This window comes from Coenobita brevimanus, chromosome 46 (genome assembly GCF_032717465.1).
Source record: "Coenobita brevimanus isolate Jiangsu-jjx chromosome 46, ASM3271746v2, whole genome shotgun sequence".
Taxonomy (NCBI): domain Eukaryota; kingdom Metazoa; phylum Arthropoda; class Malacostraca; order Decapoda; family Coenobitidae; genus Coenobita; species Coenobita brevimanus.
In genome coordinates, this window is record NC_136999.1 from 11,823,446 (window position 1) to 11,845,372 (window position 21,927).

The 21,927-nt window shown below is 42.4% G+C and overlaps 1 protein-coding gene and 2 non-coding genes across 3 annotated transcripts in view; 1 reads left to right on the forward strand and 2 right to left on the reverse strand.

Moving 5' to 3' along the window:
- LOC145398811 (cytochrome P450 2L1-like) overlaps positions 1-21,927 on the forward strand; it is a 166,412-nt gene that overhangs the window by 31,845 nt on the left and 112,640 nt on the right. The gene's annotated exons all lie outside the window — the stretch shown is intronic.
- On the reverse strand, positions 6,280-6,398 carry LOC145398866 (5S ribosomal RNA). The gene has a single exon (XR_013897199.1). It is a non-coding gene; the product is annotated as a 5S ribosomal RNA (ribosomal RNA).
- LOC145398857 (5S ribosomal RNA) lies at positions 11,467-11,585 on the reverse strand. Its single transcript, XR_013897192.1, has one exon. It is a non-coding gene; the product is annotated as a 5S ribosomal RNA (ribosomal RNA).

The window sequence follows — 21,927 nt, forward strand, 5'->3', positions numbered from 1 at the left end:
CACCGTGGGGGCAGGAGCGATGATGAGTTCGGAACAGGTGCTGGGAACAGGTGCAACAGGTGCGTAAGTCAGCGACGGCGACATGTGCAGTCAGGAACAAGGCGTATGGGTGTGGTTGGTTGAGAGGTGAGCACTGGTGAGAAAAATTGGACACTCGGAAAGCACAGCCAGGTATTACACCACTAGAGGCACGGAGGAGGGGCGAGGCTGGCAGATGCGAGACGTCGTGTATCTTGTTGTATCACTAAAAATCCAAGGAGGCAGTCAGAATCTGATGGTTCGAAACACCACCGCTACCAAATGTAACTTGCAATACTTTGGTGATAGAAACTCCGTGTACAAACAGCTAGATAAGGAGTTTATTACAAGCTCACAGTAAAATAGTCTGCCCGTCTTGGCTGTCTGCTATCAACTGATGCAATAACGCCGTCTTCAGGCGCGAGAACACGTGCTGACCTAGCAAGTTTAGTGGGGGCATGTATGCATTGGGGGGGACTTATATACATCGGGGGTAGACATATTGTGGAGGGGGGTACACCCCCCTCTCACATAAACCTCTCCACTCCATCCCTCCATCTCATCCTTGGCCTCCCCCTTCCTCACCCCCCTCCACTTCACTCACATACACTCCTCGTCAGTTTCTTGCTCTCCATCCTCTCCACATGGCCAAACCACCTCAGTGTTTTTCTCCTAACGCTTCCTATCACATACACACCACAATGCTCCCTCACTCCCTCATTTGTCAGTCTGTCTTTCCATGTGACTCCACATGCATCTCTCAAATACGGTAACTCATTTCCACTGCTTTCACTCTTGACTTCTGTCCTTCCAGCAAGGTCCAAGCTTCACTTCCATATGTTAGAGTTGGTATCACAATACTGTTGTGCAGTAACTTTTTAACTTCTATGCTCACATCCCTGTTTCTTATCACTGCTTTCAAAGAGCCAGGAACTTTCTTCCCCGTTGTACCCTTTCAACCACTTCACCTCCTAAACTTCCATTCTTAATATTGTTATCACACTACTCAAGTACTTAAACGCACTCACATTATCCATTTCCTCATCATCCAACCTCACTGCATTAAGTGACTTCATTTCTCTCGAAGAAAATAACTTTATTCTTCCCTACATTCACCTTTAGATTCCGTTTCTTATACACACTCTCAGACTCATTCACCAAGCCTTGCAGCTCCCTTTCGTCTTCACTTAATAGCACAGTATCATCTATAGACAAGAGTACAGGGAGTTTCAAAACACTGCCCTTTCTCACTACTGTGCTCCAACATCCACTACGTTGTGTCTCTTTTATAACCCAATCCAAATACAGACTGAACATCCAAGGAGACATGACACATCCCTGTTTCAATCCAACCTTCAGATAGAAAAATTTAGTCAGTTCACTCTCCACACGCACTGCAGCCTAAGCACCCTCATACATACTCTTCACGGCATCAACAACTTTTCATTTACTCCAGATATTCTAATACTTTCCACAGTCCTTGTCTATCCACCCTGTCATATGCTTTCTCTAAATCCATGAAGGCAGTGTACAACTTCTTTCCCTTCTCCAGAAAATTTTCCTCTGAAGACCTAAGAATGAATATCTGACCTACACAACCTCTTCCCTTCCTAAAACCTCCCTGCTCTTTTCCAACTAATTCCTGTTATTTTCCTAGCTCTTTCAATAAGTACCCTGCCATATACTTTTCCTATTACACTAAGAAGACAAATGCCCCTATGATTACCACACACTTTTTTCTCCTTTTCCTCTGTACAGGGAGATAATTATACCTGACTTCCAATCCTTCGGTACTTTGCTTTCCTTCTAGGCCAATCTGCACATCTTCCACATCAGTTCTACTATTATCTCTCCCCAATGCTTCAGCATTTCACCACACACTCCATCAATTCCTGGGGCTTTCCCCATTTTGACTTCGTTCATTGCTTCCACAACTTCCATCCTACTGATTTCTTCCTCTCTTCTCACATCCCGCCTTCTCCCAGCCATTCCCCAGCGAGTTATACTTGCACTACTTTCTTTATGTTCAACAATTCCTTAAAGTGTTCTCTCCATCTCCTCACTTTTTCTCCCTTCTCCACTAGTAATCTAACATTTTTATTTTTCACTCCCCGACTTCCTTCTTCAACACCCTGTCTAACTCTCTTTACCTCTTTCCAGAACATTTTCTTACATTCCCTCCATTTTACACTCAAGTCCTTCCAAACTCCTCATCCACTCTCTCCTTACTCTCTCTTGCTAATCTTTTCACTTCCCTCTTCCTGTCTACACAGAACTCTCTCTTCCCTCTCTCAACTTCCTCCACACCCTTTTGAGCCACAGCCTGTCTCACCTCTTCATTTCACCATGCTATTCCTTGCACCCCCTTTCATCTTCTCTTCACCCCACACCTAACATGCTGCACAGATTTCTTCTGTGAATATCTTGCACACACCTTCCACGTCCCTCTTCGGCTCCAAATCATATTTACAAAATCGCTCCTCCACTTCTTTCTTATATTCTGCCTTTTTTCCATCCTCTTGTAACCTTTCTACCCTCCTTGTATGAACTACTTCCTCCTGTTCTTTCCATCTTCTATTCCTCCATTTCATTTGAACCTTGACCTTCACCACAACCAAGTGGTGGTCAGAAAGTCCACTCCCCCAACCTCTATATGTCTTGCATCCATTACACACCTTCTCATTCTATCTACCACACACACGTAATCAATCATTGCCTCTCGTTCATTCAGTTCACCATCCACCCTTATCATCATTCGCCACGTATACTGTACCTGTGGATCATTTTGTGCCTAAAGAGGGTATAGACTATCACCAACCCCCTCCAGGCATAAATGTCCAATAGAGCACTGCCATTCTCGTCCTCTTCTGCTGGCACACCCTACTCACCAACTACTCAATCCACCTTCACATTCCCTACTTTTTCATTCATATCTCCAATCAAAAACACTCTCTCATTCCTTTCAAATTTTTCCCTGCATGGTTCCACATTTGTCCAGAACGCTTCTTTTATGCTGCTTACACGATCTTGCATTGGTGCATACACGCACACAATCACTCATATTTGTAGTCCAACTTTCAATCTTACCCACACAATCCTTGAGCCAACTGATCCATACTCTCTTATATTCTCCTTCCATCTCTTGCACACAATAATACACACTCCTTTTGCCCACTCATTCTCACCCAATCCCGCACTTATACCTCATCCATACTCTCATTCTCTCACACTCTCACCCCTCCATTCAGTTTCAGTTAATCCACATACATCCACTTTTCCACCCCTAATCACCTGGACACTCTCTGTCCCTTGCACCTTATCATTTGCAACTCTTACATTCCATGTCGCAACCTGTGCCACGTCCTTTGTTCCATCGTTAGTCGTCACCTGTTGGTCAGTAAAATTTTCCAAAGCGGAACGTTTACATGCATCCTTCATTATCTCATTTAATATGAGACATTCCTTAAATGAATACCAAAAAAAAAAAAAAAAAAAATGAAAGCAGTAAGAAAAAATTGTTAAGAATGTCACTAGACTGAAGGAGTGATTAAAAATATGTAAAAAATTAGAACTTGACAAATCAATCCATCTGTCTGTGGCAAGACACCTTAATCCCGAAAGGGGTGGACACACAAATCGCCTCCATGTCGCCCTGTCTCTTGCCATTTAGCTGCCCTCCCCCAACTCACACCCTCCCCTCTCATAGACAATTCTCTACTCCATCCCTCCATCTCCTCCTCGGTCTCCCATTCCCAATCCCCTTCTCCACCTCACTCACATACACTCTTCTCGTTTTCTTCTCACCCTCCATCCTTTCCAAATGGCGCAATTGCCTCAGTGTGTTTCTCCAAACGCTTTCTGCCTCATCCACATCTACGTCATAAAGCTCCTTCACTTCTTCACTTCTCAGTCTGTTCCTCCATGTAACTCCACATGCTCTTTTCAGATAGCTCATTCCCACTACTCTCACTCTTGACTTGTGTCCTTCCAGCATGGTCTAAGCTTCGCTTCCATATATTTAAGTGGGTATCACAATACTATCATGCAGCGACTTTTTTGTTTCCTTGCTCACTTTCCCATTTCTTATCTCTGCTCTCAGTGAACCAACAACCTTTCTTCCCTGTTGTACTCTTTCAAGCACTTCATCCTCTAAACTTCCATCTTTATTCATCACATACCCAGGTACTTAAATGCACTTACATTCTCCAATTTCTCACTATCCAGCCTCACTGGGCATTTAGTAACTTCATTTCTCTTAAAGGCCATAGCTTTACTCTTCCCTACATTCACCTTTAGATTCCGTTTCTTATAAACTCTTCCACACCCACTCACCAAGCCTTGCAGTTCCCCTTTGTCTTCACTTGACAATTCAGTATTATCCGCAAACAACAGAACCGGAAGTTTCCAGATGCTGCCTTCTTTCATTAGGGCCGCTCCAACATCCATTGTCCTAGCTTGTATCTCTTTTATAACTCCATCCATTTACGAACTGAACAGCCATGGAGACATGGCACACCCATGTTTCAATCCAACATTGATAGAAAAATTCGCTCATTTAACCATCTACACACACTGCAGCCTTAGCACCCTCATACATACTTTTCACGGCATTCAATAACTTCTCATTTACTCCATGTATGATATATATATATATATATATATAATTCCACAGTCCATATCCAACCACTCTGTCAAATGCTTTCTCCAAATCCATGAAGGCCGCATACAACTTCTTTCCCTTCTCAAGAAACTTTTTCACAATACGCCTAAAGATGAATATACACCATCTCTTATCTTCCTGAAACTTCCCTGTTCTTTGCCAACTAATTCCTCTGTTATTTCCCTTACTCTGTCAGTAAATATCCTGCCATATACTTTTCATATGACACTAAGAAGGCAAATGCCGTTATGATTACCACACACTTCTTTTTTACTTTTTCCTTTGCACAAGGGAGTAATTATACCTAACTTCCAATCCTCCAGGACTCTACCTTCCTCCCAGGCCAATCTGCACGTCTTCCATATTCCCCGTGCTTCAGCGTTTCGCCATGCATTCCATCATTTACAGGAATTTTCCCATTTTCACTTTCTTCCTTGCTTCCACTACTTCTATCCTACCATTTCTATTTCTTCCTTGTCACCTCCCTCCTTCACCCAGCCATTCCCCAAGTAATTACACTTGCGTTACTTTCATTCTCTGTGTGTAACCCCTCGTTTGCTGCAAGCATCTGAGAAGTACCGGTTAACAGATTGCTTCAAATCTCTCAGAAGGCTCTTAACGAATGTTAACCGAAAGTAGCAGCACCAGGGCATGACAGCTCAGAGCTCTCAGCAGCCTACAGGATAACATTCCTTTACAGTGTTCTCTGCATCAGCTCGCTTTTTCTCCCTTCTCTCTTAGCAATCTACCATTTTCACTCTTCATTCCTCTGCTACCTACTTTACCACTCTGTCACACTCTCTTGACCTCATTCCGGAACTTTTTCTTACTTTCCCTCCATTTTACACTCAAATTCCTTCCAAACGCGTCATCCACTCTCTTCTTATTCGTTCTTACTGATCTTTTCACCTCTCTCTTCTACTTTGCACATAGCTCTCTGTTCCGTCTCTCAACTTTCTCCATGTCTTTGCTTCCTACCCATACACTATGTTATGTTTTGCTGTATTGCGCCACAGCTTGTCACACCTCTTCATTTAACCACGCTGTTCCTTGCACCCCCTTTCGTCTTCTTCACTCCACACACCACCTCACATACTACACAGATTTCTTCTGTGAATGCCTTGCATGCATGTTTCACCTCCCTCATCTTCTCCAAATCAAATTTACCCAGTCGCTCCTCTAATTCTTTCTTATATTCTGCCTATTTTTAATATTGCTGCATCTTTTCTACTCTCTTTGTATGCACTACTTCCTCCTGTTCTTTTATCCTGAAATATGTGCAAATGGGTAGGCATATGATGGAGAGCCAGGGTATGCTATTGATAATTCCCTACTTTTGTGCTCTATCTAATCTTAATTTCGGGTGCTTCTTAAGCGCATCCATAGGACTGAAGAAAAAGTCATGATGATAACCACATATACCCTCTCTTCAATATTCTCTGATAATTATTAATTAGCTGAGGGGAGCTGACCTCACTAGAAGTTTCATTCATTCATTGCCAGACGCCATGTATCCCACACGGGGTGGCCAAGGGCTTAGAGTTAATTGTTTTACAGGGAGGGGCACTAATCCTCCACCAACCCCACTTGACACGTAGGGATGCCAACAGCATCTGGTGTTCCCAGGCGGTCACCCATCCAAGTACTAACCAGACCCAAAGTTGCTTAACTTCGCTGATCGGACGGGAAGCGGCGTACTCAACGTGGTATGGCCGTAGGTTGGAAAATTGTACACAGTGAAAGAACTTCAGATTAACCAGACGAACTTCCTGCGAAGTTTCATTCAGACATTTCCCATATTTCTAACCGTTCCTTTTTGGGGAGCTGACCTCTAGGATCATTGAAGGTGAGATCACTTTTCCCGCATAGAGGATTACGGGTGAGAGTTCAATGTACAACATGTACTATCAAAGCCATATCTTTATAAGTTTTGGAGGGTGGCTGACGCCACTTAAAATAATGGTGGAAAAGTTTATTACGAGCAAGCGATGGAAGCGAACGAGCGATGTTTACTCACAAAGTCTGGAAATGAGCGACCCAGCCCCATTGTCATGCCATGTAGATGCTAATAACTACTATGTGAAGTGGAGTTCAAATTTTTCTGCATGTGGTACATTAAATTCAATGAACAATGTTATTAGCTAAAAACTCACAAAGGTGTAGAAACCCCCTGAAATCTCGAGTTCACCAAGGGAGTGTTTTGCTTTAATCGATGAACGCCACAATTACGAAATCAAACTAAAAAAGTTTTTTCGTCGTGTTTTTTTTTTTTTTTTTTTTTAATCAGCTCTAGGGAAAAAATATCGGAGATTCCGCCAAAAATATTACATTAACGTTTTTACTAAGTTTTGATGGTGAAATCAGCAAAAATACCAAATTTCTGGCTGTAATCATCTCATCAATAACCAAGTCATTTTTCATTTCAGCGTCGTCGACACGGCAGGTTGGCAGCAAAGACTAAATTTAGCATTGCACATGTGATGAATGCTAAGGCGCCCCACCTTACACCAGCACTTGCATACTGTTGGAACCTATGTTGCTTAAACAAACTCTGAGTTATATTGCATTCACTTTGATTAGTATGCGGGGGGGGGGGGAATGTGGGGGGGTGTATGTGAGAGAGTCTTTCATTCCAGTATTTTTTTCATTGTTCAGCTACCATCATAAAGAAATGATATATCAGAGGGAAACTGCGATAACATGGCGCTCACTCGCTAGCCACACGCTCACAAAGCGCACACTACTGGTACAGTGGAGGACAATATTAAGTAACCAGACGAACAGACCTGAGAGGCTTCATTGTAATCCATTGGCTCAATTTCCCCTGTATCTGATCGTTTTCATTTTGGGGAGGAGGGGTTTGAAAACGCAAGAATCACTGGGTAGGTTACAATCCGCAGATATCGCATCATGGATGAGAGCTCATTGTACGACATGTACCAAGATATCAAAATCATATTTGCCCTCCATTCTCTATTTCTGAGAATTTTTAATTTGGCTGGGGAGAAGAGGTTCCACCTCCTAAAAACCATGACTGGAAAATTGTGGAAAATCTTCCCGAGAACCCGACGAATTCACCTAGGAAGTTTCATTCAAATCCAGCGAATAGCCTAAGAGTAGTTAAAGTACACACACACAAACACACACACTGGCGAGAGGGCAGAGAGAGGACGCAGGTCACTATGATTATGCACTGGCCACTACTGGCCACACCTAACAGTTTCTAGATATGAGTGAAGCTTTGTACTAGGCTAAATTATGTGATGTTCTAATATAACAGAGAAAGTATAAGCAAAAAAAGGCGTTGTCCAAATAACAGAATACATCAAAATCAGTGAATTCCAAGGAATCCGCTGATGCAACTTAACATCAGCTGGGTGTCATCATTATCACCAGGCGGATAGCAGGGAGATGCAAATTTGTAAGCAAAAGCCTTCTTTCTAAGTAAGAATTAACTTTCTGCAAGATGAGTTCTGTCTTTAGTAAAGTGAATTTGGAAGGATTTACGAGAAGGGACAAAGGTAGAAAACTGGATGATGATTTCTACCCAGAACCGTTAAAATGGAAGCATATAATAAAATAGTAGAGAAAGTGAATAAGCTGGAGAAAACTTTTCATAGGGAAGTAGGTGAAAATAAGAAGGAGCCACGCATGCAGAAGGGAGAAAATGAAAAATCAGTAAAGGAATTAAACAAAAAGACAACAATAGATAAGCTGTCAATTAAGCTAGTTTCACTTAGAAAGAAGACTGGTACCATGAGAGAATTATGGAGGAGCTAAAAAATTATACAAAGACAGTTAAGTAAGCAAGCAGTCTGACTGACCAAAGCAGTGGTATTGAAGAGAAGATAACCCAGGTGAACGAAATTATGAGATTCTGCAAAAATGAAGTATATACTATGTATGCTGAAACGGTGAAAGTAAGGAAATACTTAGAAACAAAGATTGAAGAAAAAAGCATTAGAGAGGAAGTGAAAGAAATCATTAAAAACAACTCAAAACTGGTCAAAGAATCAGTTGATATCAACATATATCTAGTAATCACTGGTATAAAAGAAGAAATAAAAAACAGAGTTTCGAGAGACAAAAAGGAAATGGTATATATAATAAACATATTGAACGAAGTATTAGAGAATATCTGTGATAAACATATAGAGGAGCACAGCAGGCTAGGGATAAGTCGAGGCCTCTGAAAGTATTAGAGAATATCTGTGATAAACATATAGAGGAGCACAGCAGGCTAGAGATAAGTCGAGGCCTCTGAAAGTAACATTCCAAAGTGTAAGCACTGTAGAGGAAATATTAAAAATGCTAATAAACTCATGGTAAAAGAAATATTTTAAAAAGTATGGATAAAAAGATGCCTAACACAGGACGAATGGGGATCACTAAAGGAAAAGAGGGAAGAAGCAATAACAAAATAAGAGGAAAGATCAGAGGAAGAGAGGAGCATTTTTTTTTTTTTTTTAAGAAATGGGATTACGAGTAAGAACATGGTACTCAAACAATAGGGACTAAGGAAAAGGAAGGTAGTAGACTCAAATGTCAAATATGTAAACAACATGATTAAGTTGATGTACTCATATGTACGCGGAATGATATTCAAATTATTAGAGGATTATAATATATGGAGAAAAGATAGAATTTTGAAAAAAAAAAAAAAAAAAAAGGAGTTCTGGTATTAACAAAGAAAAATCTACTAGTCAAAGAGATATAATTAGACATACCGTCACAAGTAGAACTGATTGCATTAGAGACTGGCACATCTGAAAGGAAAATAATCGCAACAAACTTATGCCACCCAAAACAAACACCTTGGAAAGAGGCCAATATGAAGACCTACCAGAAAGAACACTTCAGAGTTTAAGAGCTCTACTACAGAGACCGGGGGGCGCGGTAGCACAGTGGTAGCGCGCTGGACTTGTGATCGGGGGACTGTAAGTTCGAGCCTCGCCCGGGCTGCCGTGCCGGGAGGGGTAGCTCCCTCCTATAACCCTAGCGGGGCTATATAGTCCAATACAGGGCTTAGCTCGGGGGAACTCCATTTCTCCCATTTTTACTACACAGACTGGAAGAGAAGTCTGAAAGAATTATATTACTTGCAGATTTCAATACAAATATAAATTGGAATATTCTAGATGTAACAAGCTATGAAAGCTGGGATCTTTTTGTGATCCTAGATCTTGTAAAGGAGTTTCTTTTAACAACATGTAAAGGAAAACACCAGAAAAAGGGGACTTGATGATCCATCATTACAACATCATACATTTACCAGGCAAGATAATATCAACATAACGTATCACCCTCCATTCGGCAAGAGCGACGATGTAGTAATAATTTTCAACTACAGGACTGCATGTGATAAAGATACCAGTAACAGAAAGAGCCTAAACTACAAAATGGGCAACCATGACCTAAAGAAATACTTCATAGAAACAGATTGGGAAAAGAAGCTTAGACAAGGTACCAATGTTATATATAGAAAATTCTGTGAACTGTATGAAACAAGTCCAAAATTGTATCTCTCAGGACAAAGAAACCGAAATAAGGATAAATAAGTGGTTTAACCCGGCTCCTCCTGGCAGATTTTTCACCAATCCCTGCAGATATTTGGAAAGTTTTAGGAGGCTCAAACCTCCGCTTTTTATGAGAAAGATTGGAAAATACCAAAAAAAGTGCTCACCTGAGCTTAGAAGTGCGTTATACAGGTGTCCCTCCGAACACATGGTACTGTCTTCTCTGGAGCCACGCTGCTGCTGTCACGTTTCCTATGGCAGGGGTAACTATTTCAGACCACTCAGAATAGGTAGATATTTGTTCATTTGGTACGAATTTATATGTAGTACAAGAGTATATTGGTTTTCTATCTATCTATCTATTGCCAGACGTCTTAATCCCTTATATGTGGTGGCCACAAACAAATCGCCTCCACGTCACCCTGTCCCCTGCCATTTCTCTACCCTGCTCCCAATTAGACACTTCACCAGATCCTGTTTCAGAAATCTGCCACTAGGTTCGCTTCCGTCGCCCAGCTCTGATGCAGGGTAGGCATTGAAAAAGTAGCCAGTGCTTAATTTCTTTTTAATTTTTACACAAAATAATACACTCCAAAACAGATTTTACTCACGAAATTACTCAGTTGGCATGATATGCTACAAACAAATAACAATATGGGAGCCTTTTGATTACATATAATGTATCATAAGTGTCATATTGTAAACTCAGCTTTCGTCAGTTTACTCATCTCTGTAAACATAACATAGAGACAAAACCTAGGCAATTTTACTAGAACCATCCATAAAGCAGGATAACAGTGATTAAAATATTTGTCATTCGTTAATATCCACAAAAGAAAGTAGATATGTAGCTGCAGGTTTGGCAGCACCTTTCGATGTGCTGCCCTGCCTGATGTATGACTTTTCCTAACAATACGTACCTGTTGGACGTCTTGATCATCTTAGTAACTAAAGTCTAACATAAATAATGCTTTTAAATGTTCTCCTGGCTCCACTGCACAGTTTAGTAAGTTTACACTTCAACTCCTCGTACTCTGTTATGATTATAGTGTCGTACCGCACTGCCGTTTGTTTGGATTAATACAGGGATGGCAGATTCACCAACTAAGCATTTGTTCAGTGCATTATTTTCAGTGGAAAAGATTACTTCTTTAATCATTTTTCATTCATTGCCAGACGCCATGTATCCCAGACAGGGTGGCCAAGGGCTTAGAGTTAATTGTTTTACAGGGAGGGGCACTAATCCTCCACCAACCCAACTTGACGTAGGGATGCCAACAGCATCTGGTGTTCCCAGGCGGTCACCCATCCAAGTACTAACCAGACCCAACGTTGCTTAACTTCGCTGATCGAACGGGAAGCGGTGTACTCAACGTGGTATGGCCGTTAAGCATGCTAAAATACACACATCAGAAGTCCTGAAGGTTATCTCCTTTTACAAACTGCACACAATTTATTCAAATATATGTAAATAGACAGCACACTATTTTAGTCCCCAAGCTAAGATTCTCTGAGAGCCTGGTTATTTTTTCTTTATAGGTATATACATATGCTTTTGATCGAATAGGAAAAAAGATTCTTATAAATAGCAGTATTATTATAAACTTAGTATTAGGTACAATTTCTCAGGTCTTTAAAACCCTGCAAAAATATTAATCGAGGCTGGGCGACGCAAGACCACCTGGTGGCAGACCTCTGAAACAGGGCTTGGTGAAGCCTATAATTCACAAACCCCTCTCTCATATACCTCTCCACTCCATCCCTCCATCTCATTCTTGGCCTTCCCCTCACTCTCTCCCCCTCCACCTGACTCACATACACTCTCCTCGTCAAACCACCTCAGTATGTTTCTCCTAATGCTTCCTATCACATCCACATCCACACCACAACGCTCCTTCACATCCTCATTTGTCAGTCTGTCTCTCCATGTGACTCCACAGGTTCCTCTCAAATACTGTAACTCATTGACTTGTGTCCCTCCAGCAACGTCGAAGCTTCACTTCCATACGTCAGAGTTGCGATCACAATACGGTCATGTAATTTTTTCACTTCCATGCTCAATTCCCCGTTTCTTATCATTGCCTTCAAGGAACCAGCAACCTTTCTTCCTTGTTGTACCTTTCAAGCACTTCACCCTCCAAACTTCCATCCTTACTGATCACACTACCCAAGTACTTAAAAGTACTCACATTATCCATTTCCTCATCATCCAACCTCACTGTACATTCACTAACTTCACCTCTCTTGAAGACCATATCTTTACTCTTCCCCAAATTCACCTTTAAATTCCGTTTCTTACACACTCTCCCAAACTCATCCACCAAGCCATGCAGCTCCCCTTCGTCTTCACTTAAGAACACAGTATCATCTGCAAAAGACAGTACAGGGAGTTTCCAAACACTGCCCGCTCTCATTAAGGCCACTCCAACATCTACTGCCCAACCTTGTATCTCATTTATAACCCCATCCATATACAACCATGGAGACATGACACATCCCTGTTTCAATCCAACCTTCATATAGAAAAACTCACTCATTTCACTCTCCACACGCACTGCAGCCTTAGCACCCTCATACATACTCTTTACAGCATTCAACAACTTCCCATCTGCCCCATATATTCTTAATACTTTCCAAAATCGTCTATCCACCCTGGCATATGCTTCCTCCAAATCCATGAAGGCCTCATACAACTTTTTTCCCTTCTCTAGACACTTTTCTACTAAAGATCTAAGATTGAATATCTGATTTACACCACTTTCCTTCCTAAAGCCTCCCTGTTCTTCTCCAGTAAATTCCTCTGTTATTTCCCTAACTCTGTCAATAAGTATCCTACCGTATACTTTTCCTTTTACACTAAGAAGACAAATGCCCCTATGATTACCACACACTTCTTTTTCCCGAATCTCTTTGTACAAGGGAACAATTATACCTGACTTCCAATCATCCGGGACTTTACCTTCCTCTCAGGCCAATCTGCACATCTTCCATGTCCATTCTACTGCTATCTCTCCCCCATGCTTCAGCATTTCACTACATACTCCGTCAATTCCTGGGGCTTTACCCATTTTGACTTTCTTCAATGCTTCCACAACTTCCATCCTACAGATTCCTTCCTGTCTTCTCACCTCCCTCCTTCTCTCAGCCATTCCCCAGCCACTTATACTCACATTACTTTCATTCTTTATGTTCAACAATTCATTAAATTGTTCTCTTCATCTGCTCACCTTTTCTCCCTTCTCAACTAGTAATCTACCATTTTTTTTCTTTCACACCCCTACTAACTTCATTGCCACCCTGTCTGACTCTCTTTACCGCTTTCCAGAACATTTGCTTACATTCCCTCCATTTTACACTCAAATTCCTTCCAAATTCCTCATCCACTCTCTTCTTAATCTCTCTTACTAATCTTTTCACCTCTCTCTTCCTTTCTATGTATAACTCTCTCTTCGGTCTCTCAGCTTCTTCCACGTCCATATTTCTCATCCATTCGTTATGTGCTTTCTTCTTTTGTGCCACAGCTGTCTCACCTCTTCATTCCACCACGCTGTTCCTTGCATCCCCGTTCGTCTTCTCTTCACCCCACACACCACCTCACATGCTGCACATATTTCCTCTGTGAATATCTTACACACATCTTCCACGTCTCCCATCTGCTCCATTTCACATTTGCCCAATCGTTTTTCCACTTCTCTCTTATATTCTGCCTTTTTCTCATCCTCTTGTAACCTTTCCACTCTCCTTACATGTACTTCTTCCTCCCGTCCCTCCCTTCTTCTATTACTACATTTTACTTGGACCTTGATTCTGACCACCATCAAGTGGTGGTCAGAAAGTCCACCCCCCCCAGTCTCTGCATGCTCTTGCATCCATTACACATCTTCGCATTCTTTCATCCACATACACAAAATGAATCATTGCCTTCCTTTCATTGAGTTCACCATCCACCCTTCTCATCACTCACCATGTATACCTGTGGATCATTTTGTGCATGAAGAGGGTATTAGCTATCACCAACCCCCTCCCCACACAAATGTCCACTAAAGCACTGCCACTCTCATCTATCTCAACAGGCACACCCCACTCACCAACTACTCCATTCACCTTCACATTCCCTACTTTACAATTCATATCACCAATTAAAAACACTCTCATTCCTTTCAAAGTTTTCCATGCACACTTCCACATTTGTCCAGAACTCTTCTCTCACACTGCTTGCACGATCTTGCATTGGTGCATACACGCACACAGTCACCCACATTTGTAGTACAACTTTCAGTCTTACCCACACAGTCCTTGAACCAACTGATCCATACTCTCTTATATTCTCCTTCCATCTGTTACCCACAACAATATACACTCCTTCTTTTGCCTTCTCATTCTCACCTACTCCTGCACATATCCCCCATCCATACTCCCATTGTCTTCCACTTTCACCTCACCATTTAATTTCAGTTAGTCCACATACATTCACTTTCGCATCCTCAAGCACCTGGACAATCTCTCTCTCTTGCACCTCATCATTTGCTCCCCTTACATTCCAAGTCACAATCTGTATCATATCCTTTGTACGGTCTTTAGTCATGAACTTTTGGTCAATCCTGGTCCGAAGCTTCTTGTTCGTATTTTTAGTTAGTTGTTTTCCGGGGAGGGGCACTAACCCTCCGCCAACCCACTTGCTGTCATGTAGGAACACGTATTGGTTGGTCATAAGGTTAACACCCAGCGTTGTAAATGATTTCCTGGTTCACAGGAAATCATTTGGCTTGCCAGTTGATATAGAGCTACCTGAAAAACAGTGTACCACTACACTAAGTGGGTGGATGATGGGTGCTCCCACCTACAACTTGGTTTTCACACAACAATATAGGTGATATAAGCATTAATCACTAACTGAACATATGAACTTACTGCACCTTCCTTGGCGACGTTACCTCATCATCATTTCTGCTCGTTTCTTCCTCTGGCACCATGTAATCTTTGTCCTCCACATCGTCATCGACCGGGGAATCACACTCGTGTGTGAAGTCATCAAGGGTGGCTTGAATTTCATCAGAGAGCCCGTGGCGAGACATGTCTTTACTGGACAGGTCACTGCTAACAGGTGGGTTGCCAAGAAAATGGCATGTGGAGGTCATGCGGGGTCAAACAGTGTCGCCGCCTGGTGGCTGGTAGAGGAAGGTCTCCCACATATGCCTACCAAAAATCACCTGCAAAACTAGAAGAATCTGCAAATGATGCATCTTGCAAATGCAGAACGTACCTGAAATGCCCATATGGAGAGGTGAGCCCGATACCATCACCCCAGGAGGAGGGTACAGAGAGGTGACCCCCATCCCACATGGAGACAATGGGGAGGCTTGTTCACCTCACAAGTCTTCCAGGCAGGAACACCATATGTCCCTTGTGACCCGATGCCCCTCTTCCCTGCAGCCAGACCACCGGGCAGTGTACAGTTTGAGTGTACTACACTCTGGTGGAGGAAGCACTCACCAGAAAAAGGGTGGGGCTTACAACCCTGAAGTCCCAAACAAGCCCTCAGACGTTGAGTCCACCGGACTGGCCTTCAAAAGAAAAGAAGACTCCACCAGAGCCTTCAGTCATGTTTTACCCCAGGGGAGCAGCGGCACAGTAGCATCCACCGGGTCTGCTCTGGGCAAAGCGACCACAGGTTCTTCACCCTCTGCCACCCACCTTCGGAAGCCTGCACGTTGGCACGTCCTACAGACAACTTCACTGAGACTCCTGAGGAGGGCGGCGGGCCTAGGGATAGACTCCACTGGAGCTACCCACACGGGACAGACCACTGGTCATCCCCTAAACTTCCGCGATCCCGACGGCAGGAGGACAGACTCCACTGGAGCTGTGGCCTTGGCCAGGAGAGCCCACCAGGCCTCCCCTTTCTGCCGTCATCAGGTTCAGTGGCACCTGAAGGAAGGGACTTAGGGCCTCCTTCCACCTTGGTCCCGAGTAGTGCCCAACAGGTCTGTCTGGCCGAAAGAGCACCCACCGGGTCTCCTTCTCGCGCCCCGGTCTGGAGTTCCGGCAGAGACCACCAGGCCCGCTAAGCATGGGAGCAGGCCACTGGTAGCTCCCCCCTCCGTTACCCCCGGAGCCCCTACCAAGGACAACGCTTCTTGCTCAGCCCCCCCCCTCCTGTGGCAGAGCGAGGCACCCTTCTCCCTGCCCCTTTCTCCTGGAGAGTGGGAACTGCTCCCCCACAGGTACCCCGCCAGGGAGAGATGATCCCGAGGCCAGGTGTCCTGTCGCTGTGGCTCCTCCCTCCTCACCCACAGGCACTGCCGGACTCTCCCAGAGTAAGAGCCCATAGTCCACCCCTGATTGCCTCCTCTCCCAGACAAGGTCACAGCTCCCAGAGTCGACGGAGTCCCTCTGATGCCCACTGTAGCCACCAGACCCCACCCAGTGAAGGCGGCCGCAGCTAACTCCTGACGGCCACCCCTGCTGGACAGGACCATGGCCCCGCTAGGGCGCCGCCTGACTCACAGCCGACCCTCGGCCCAGGCCTACCCAGGTCCGCCCCCAGGACCCCAACCACCACAGAGGGCCAGCGATGTGCGGCTCGCCTTCTGGCCTTATTCGGCCACCACCCCGAGGGCCCCACCTCATGCAGGGCCCCTCCAGATAGAGGGCCACCTACCACGCCGCCCACCAGCTCCTGTAGGACCCGTGGCGATCCCAATGACAACCTAAACCCCAAGGATACTCCTGACGGCCCACCCCTGACGCCCAACCACCACCTGTGGCTACTGGTGTGAAGGCCTCGTCCCCGGCGCGCCCCAGCGCCCCTCTCCTTATTCATGAGTAGAAAGACCCTGAGGTTATTGCTTTGTCCCCTAGTAACGTAGACACGACTATAAGTGAAATAGCTCCTCCCCAGTGTCCCCAGTGTTACCCTTCCCCTCTTCCCCCTTGATAAACCAGTGAACTTGCTATACCAGGGGAGACCCACATCACTACTCATAGTGATACGAGGCAAGAGGCCCCGGGCCATTCCCCCAATGTGAACCTCCCCCAGTGCGATACACGGCGAACTCCCTCTAAGTGTCAGTGCTGTTTCCCCTGCCCCTGTGATTGTCATATGCCCCCCCTTCTCTCCCCCCCCAACTAGTCTGATACTGTATATGCCAGGAGCATACACTTAGGATATATTCACTGTGAGTGACCCACATAGAGATACTGTATAACCATAGTTCCCCTCCGTCCTTGTCACTCAAGTAGATAATAAGCGATTTATTCTTCCGTTCCCTGTCACATGGGTGTAACAAAAGCTAGCTTGAATATCGTCCATGTCACACGGATGTGTACAACTAGCATAAGGTGCCATCTATGTCACATGAATGTGTACTGGAATGGGAACATACTGTCGTCTATGTCACACGCCGTGTATACTGTGATAGACTGTATTGGGGGTGTTCTATGTACAGGAACAGAACACACTTGGTATATTGTATGAGACATAAGTGTACTCCTGTGTGGGAATTGTTCTGTATAAGTGAAGACATATTACCGTGTGTGTTGGTCAAACTCTATTTGAACTAGGTTGAGATATTCACTGTAAGATATATTCTTCTGCGTTATATGAATAATCTGTACTATCCAGGCTTGGTCACAGACTGTAGTGTGTAACTGGTTATTGTTAATAGATACGTGTGCCTTTGACCAGTTATGTTTGGACTTTTCTTCGTAGTCTGTGTACTCTGACCAGGTCGAGAATGAAGGACCCAAGGCTGCACCGTGCCTGGACCCAAGAAGTTGGGACCCAGACTACGCTGCATAACAGTACCAGTATGTCACTGCGTCTCAGTTGTGACTTATCCATACTGTACGTTGATGGGATGCAGTGGGTTAACACAAAATGTAAAAAATCAGAAGCGAAAAAAGACTTGCTGTGGAATAGATACAGAAAACAGAATAATGACAGGGCATATAACAACTATAAAAACAAATAAGAAATTATTGTACAAGGATGAGGAAAGAAGCTGAAAGGCAGTTTGAGGAAGACATTATAAATAAAAGCAGTGATCAACCAAAGCTTTTTTACAGCTACATCCGAAGCAAAACCGAAGTTAAAGATAGAATACAGTCCATCATGGATGAGTGGATAAATTATATCCAAGAAAAAGATATTTGCAAAGTTCTTAACAAAAACTTCCAATAAGTTTTTACAGTAGAATGTATCTTTGAAAGATATGATAAGAAACATGCATGCCCACACATATTACCAAATATAGAATTATCGTAACGAGGTACAGGAAAAGTAAAGTTAGACAATCGAAAAACACATTGTCCTGACGATATTTCGGGTTGGGTGCTACATGAATGGGTAAAAGAGTTAAGCAGACCAGTATAATTACTATTCAACGAATCCGTAAGTCAAGGAAGAAGGTAAACATTGTTCCCCAGATCAAGAAAGGAAATAGACAGAATCCAGTCAACAAAAGACCAATATCCCTGTCCAGTGTCGTAACAAAGTACTAGAGAACCTAATAAGAAAAATTTAGGTAAGCCATCTGAAAAAATATGATATGATAACAGAAAAACAGTTCGGTTTTAGAAAAAGAAAATCATGTGCTACAAATCTATTAAGCTACTTTGACAGAGTTGCACAAACACTACCGAAGTGAGAGGGATGGGTGGAAAGTATCAATTTAGATTTTTAAAAAGCATTTGACAGAGTACCACACCAAAGACTTTTATGGAAACTGTACCATCAAGGAGGAATCCAAGTTAATCTGTTCTCTTGGGTGCAGGGTTTTCTCAGAAAAAGGGAAATGAGAAAAATACCAAGTGGTAATTACTCATTACAGAGGAAAGTAGCAAGCGGAGTTCCACAGGGCTCAGTGCTGGCACCAATTATGTTTTTAGTATATGAACATTCAAGAACATTGGAAATCGAAGCTAGCTAAATATGTTTGCTGATGGTGCAAAAATACAAAGGAGAATTACAAATGCAGACTCTTGCAGAGAGCTACAAGAAGAAGTAAATAAGCTTCATGAATGCAGCAATGGATGGCAAATGGAATTCTAGCACAAATGCCATGTCATTAAGTTTGGTAAATGTGGAAATAGACCAGATTGGGATTATAAGCTGGGAAGTTCAACCCTACCCGTATCAGAAAAGGAGAAGGACCTAGGAGTGATTATCAGTAACAGACTATCTCCGGATGACCACATAAAAGAGAAGATGCGAAACATGCACACATTGCTTGCTAATATGAGAATTGCATTCACACATACAAATGAAGACACGCTGAGAAAAGATAATAACATCATTCATGAGATCAACCCTGGAATATGCATCAGTGATCTGGAATCCTCATCTCAAAAAACATGTAGAGACTATTGAAAAAGTACAAAGGGCTCCTACATGATGGGTACCAAGCTTAAAGGATCTAAGCTATGAAGAAAGACTAGAAAAACTGAACCTACCAACATTACAAGAGAGAAGGAAAAGAAGAGACATGATTACGCTATAATGGACCTCGGGGTAAGAGAAAAATGAGATCAATGAGTATATAACCTATGAGTAGTCATCAGCAAGAGGACACTGCAGAAAACTGCACAAAAAGAGAGGTGACAAAGATGTAAGAAAATTCAGTTTCCCAAATAGGGCAACTGATCAGTGGAATGCACTTCCGCATGAAAAAGTGTTTGCCAAAACTATTCATAAATTTAAGGTTATATATGATAAAAATGATTTAATACACGGGACAGCACGAGCTTGATTCATTCCTGTAAAGATACAATTAGGTATGAACAATTAGGTGAGAACACACACACACACACACACACAGGGATTCAATCTAGGCGGACGTGTGACACCGGCGCTCTGTACCAAATCATCACGGCCAGTGGCATTACCTAAATAGTATCTTTGTATGAGTCAAGCTCAGTACCAGGTTAGACTAAATGATTGTTCATTATAAAAAGGAAAAAAATAATAAGTTTAAACAAGACTTGTAAAAACAGGAAATAGAACCAAGACGAAAGAATACGCTGAGTCATCTCTGAGGTTTGTTTAGACTACAACAAGACGGAGATTGTAAGTATATGCTTTGCACTTTAAGTATTGCAAAATGGATACATACTTCAGTAAAAACAAATTTGGAAAAGAAAAGGGATAAAGGTAAAAAGCAAAATGATGATTTCTACCAAGAACTGGTTGAAGTAGAGACCCACAATAGACTGGTTGAACGTGTAAACAAACTAGAAATGGCTTTCAAAAATGAAATTGATGAAATAAAGAAGCAGATGCACTTGCAAAAGGAAGAAATAGAAAAACTAGGAAGGGAGGCCAATAAGAAAGACACAACCATCAGTGAACTAACCGTGGAACTGAGTACACTTAGGAAGAAAATGAGTGAAATGGCAAGTACAGTAGTCAATCACGAGAGTGTTATGGAAGAGTTCAAAAATGACACAGAGACAATTAGGCAAGTTAGCAGTCTTATTGACCAGAGCAGTGATATTGAGGAGAAGATAACACAAGTAAATGAAGCTGTGCAAAGCTACAAAAATGATGTAGAAACCACGTATGCTGAAATGGTGAAAGTAAAGAAAGACTTAGAAACAAGGGTGGAGGAAAAAAGCATTAAAAAGGAGGTGAAAAGAATAATCCAAAACAATCCAAAATTAGTCAGAGATTCAGTAGAGATAAACAAATCAATAGTAATCACTGGTATAGAAGAGGATGAAGTTAAAAACAAGATCACAAGAGACAAAAAGGAGATGGCAAATGTAATGAGCTTACTGAAAGAAGTATCAGAGGAAATCTGTAATAAAGACATAGAGGAACACAAAAGGTTAGGGAAATACGAGAAAAGCAAGACAAGACCTCTAAAGGTAACTTTCCAGAGTGTAAACACTGTGGAAGAGATACTAAAAAATGCAAAGAATCTTAAGGAAAAAGAGGAGTTCAAAAATGTATGGATAAAAAGATGCCTAACACAAGAGGAACTGGAATTACTGAAAGAGAAAAGGGAGGAAGCAAAAAAAAAAAAAAAAAAATGAGGGAAGATCAGAAGAGGAGAAGAAGAAATTTTTTTTTACAAAGTGATAGGATTGCAGGTACGAAAGTGGTACACAAACAGGATGGAAGAAAAAGGAGGAAGGTAGTAGAACCATTTCATGACAAGTGTATAAACAAGATGATAAAGTTGATGTACTCAAATGTGGATGGAATGGTATCTAAATTACTAGAGATGAATGATTGTCAGAGAAAATGAACCACAAATAATATGCCTAACTGAAACAAAATGAATACCAAGGATATCAAATGACATACTAAACTTAGAGGAATACAATATATGGAGAAGAGACAGATATTTTAAAAAAGGAGGAGGAATGATAATACTAACTAAGAAAAATCAAAAAGTCAAGGAAATAAAACTAGATATACCATCACAAGTAGAACTGATTGCAGTAGAGATCGACACATCTGAAGGTAAAGTAATTGTAGCCAATTTGTACATGCCACCCAGATCAAACACATGGGAAAGAGACGAATATGAGGACCTGGCAGAGAGTACAGTTCAGAGTGAAAGATCATTGCTACATAAAATGGAAGAGAAATCGGAAAGAATTATACTAACTGGGGACTTCAATACAAATATAAATTGGAGTACTCTAGATATAAATAGCCAAGAAAGCTGTTGGGACCAAAAGCTCCTGGATCTCGTACAAGAGTTTTTCTTAACGCAACATGTGAGG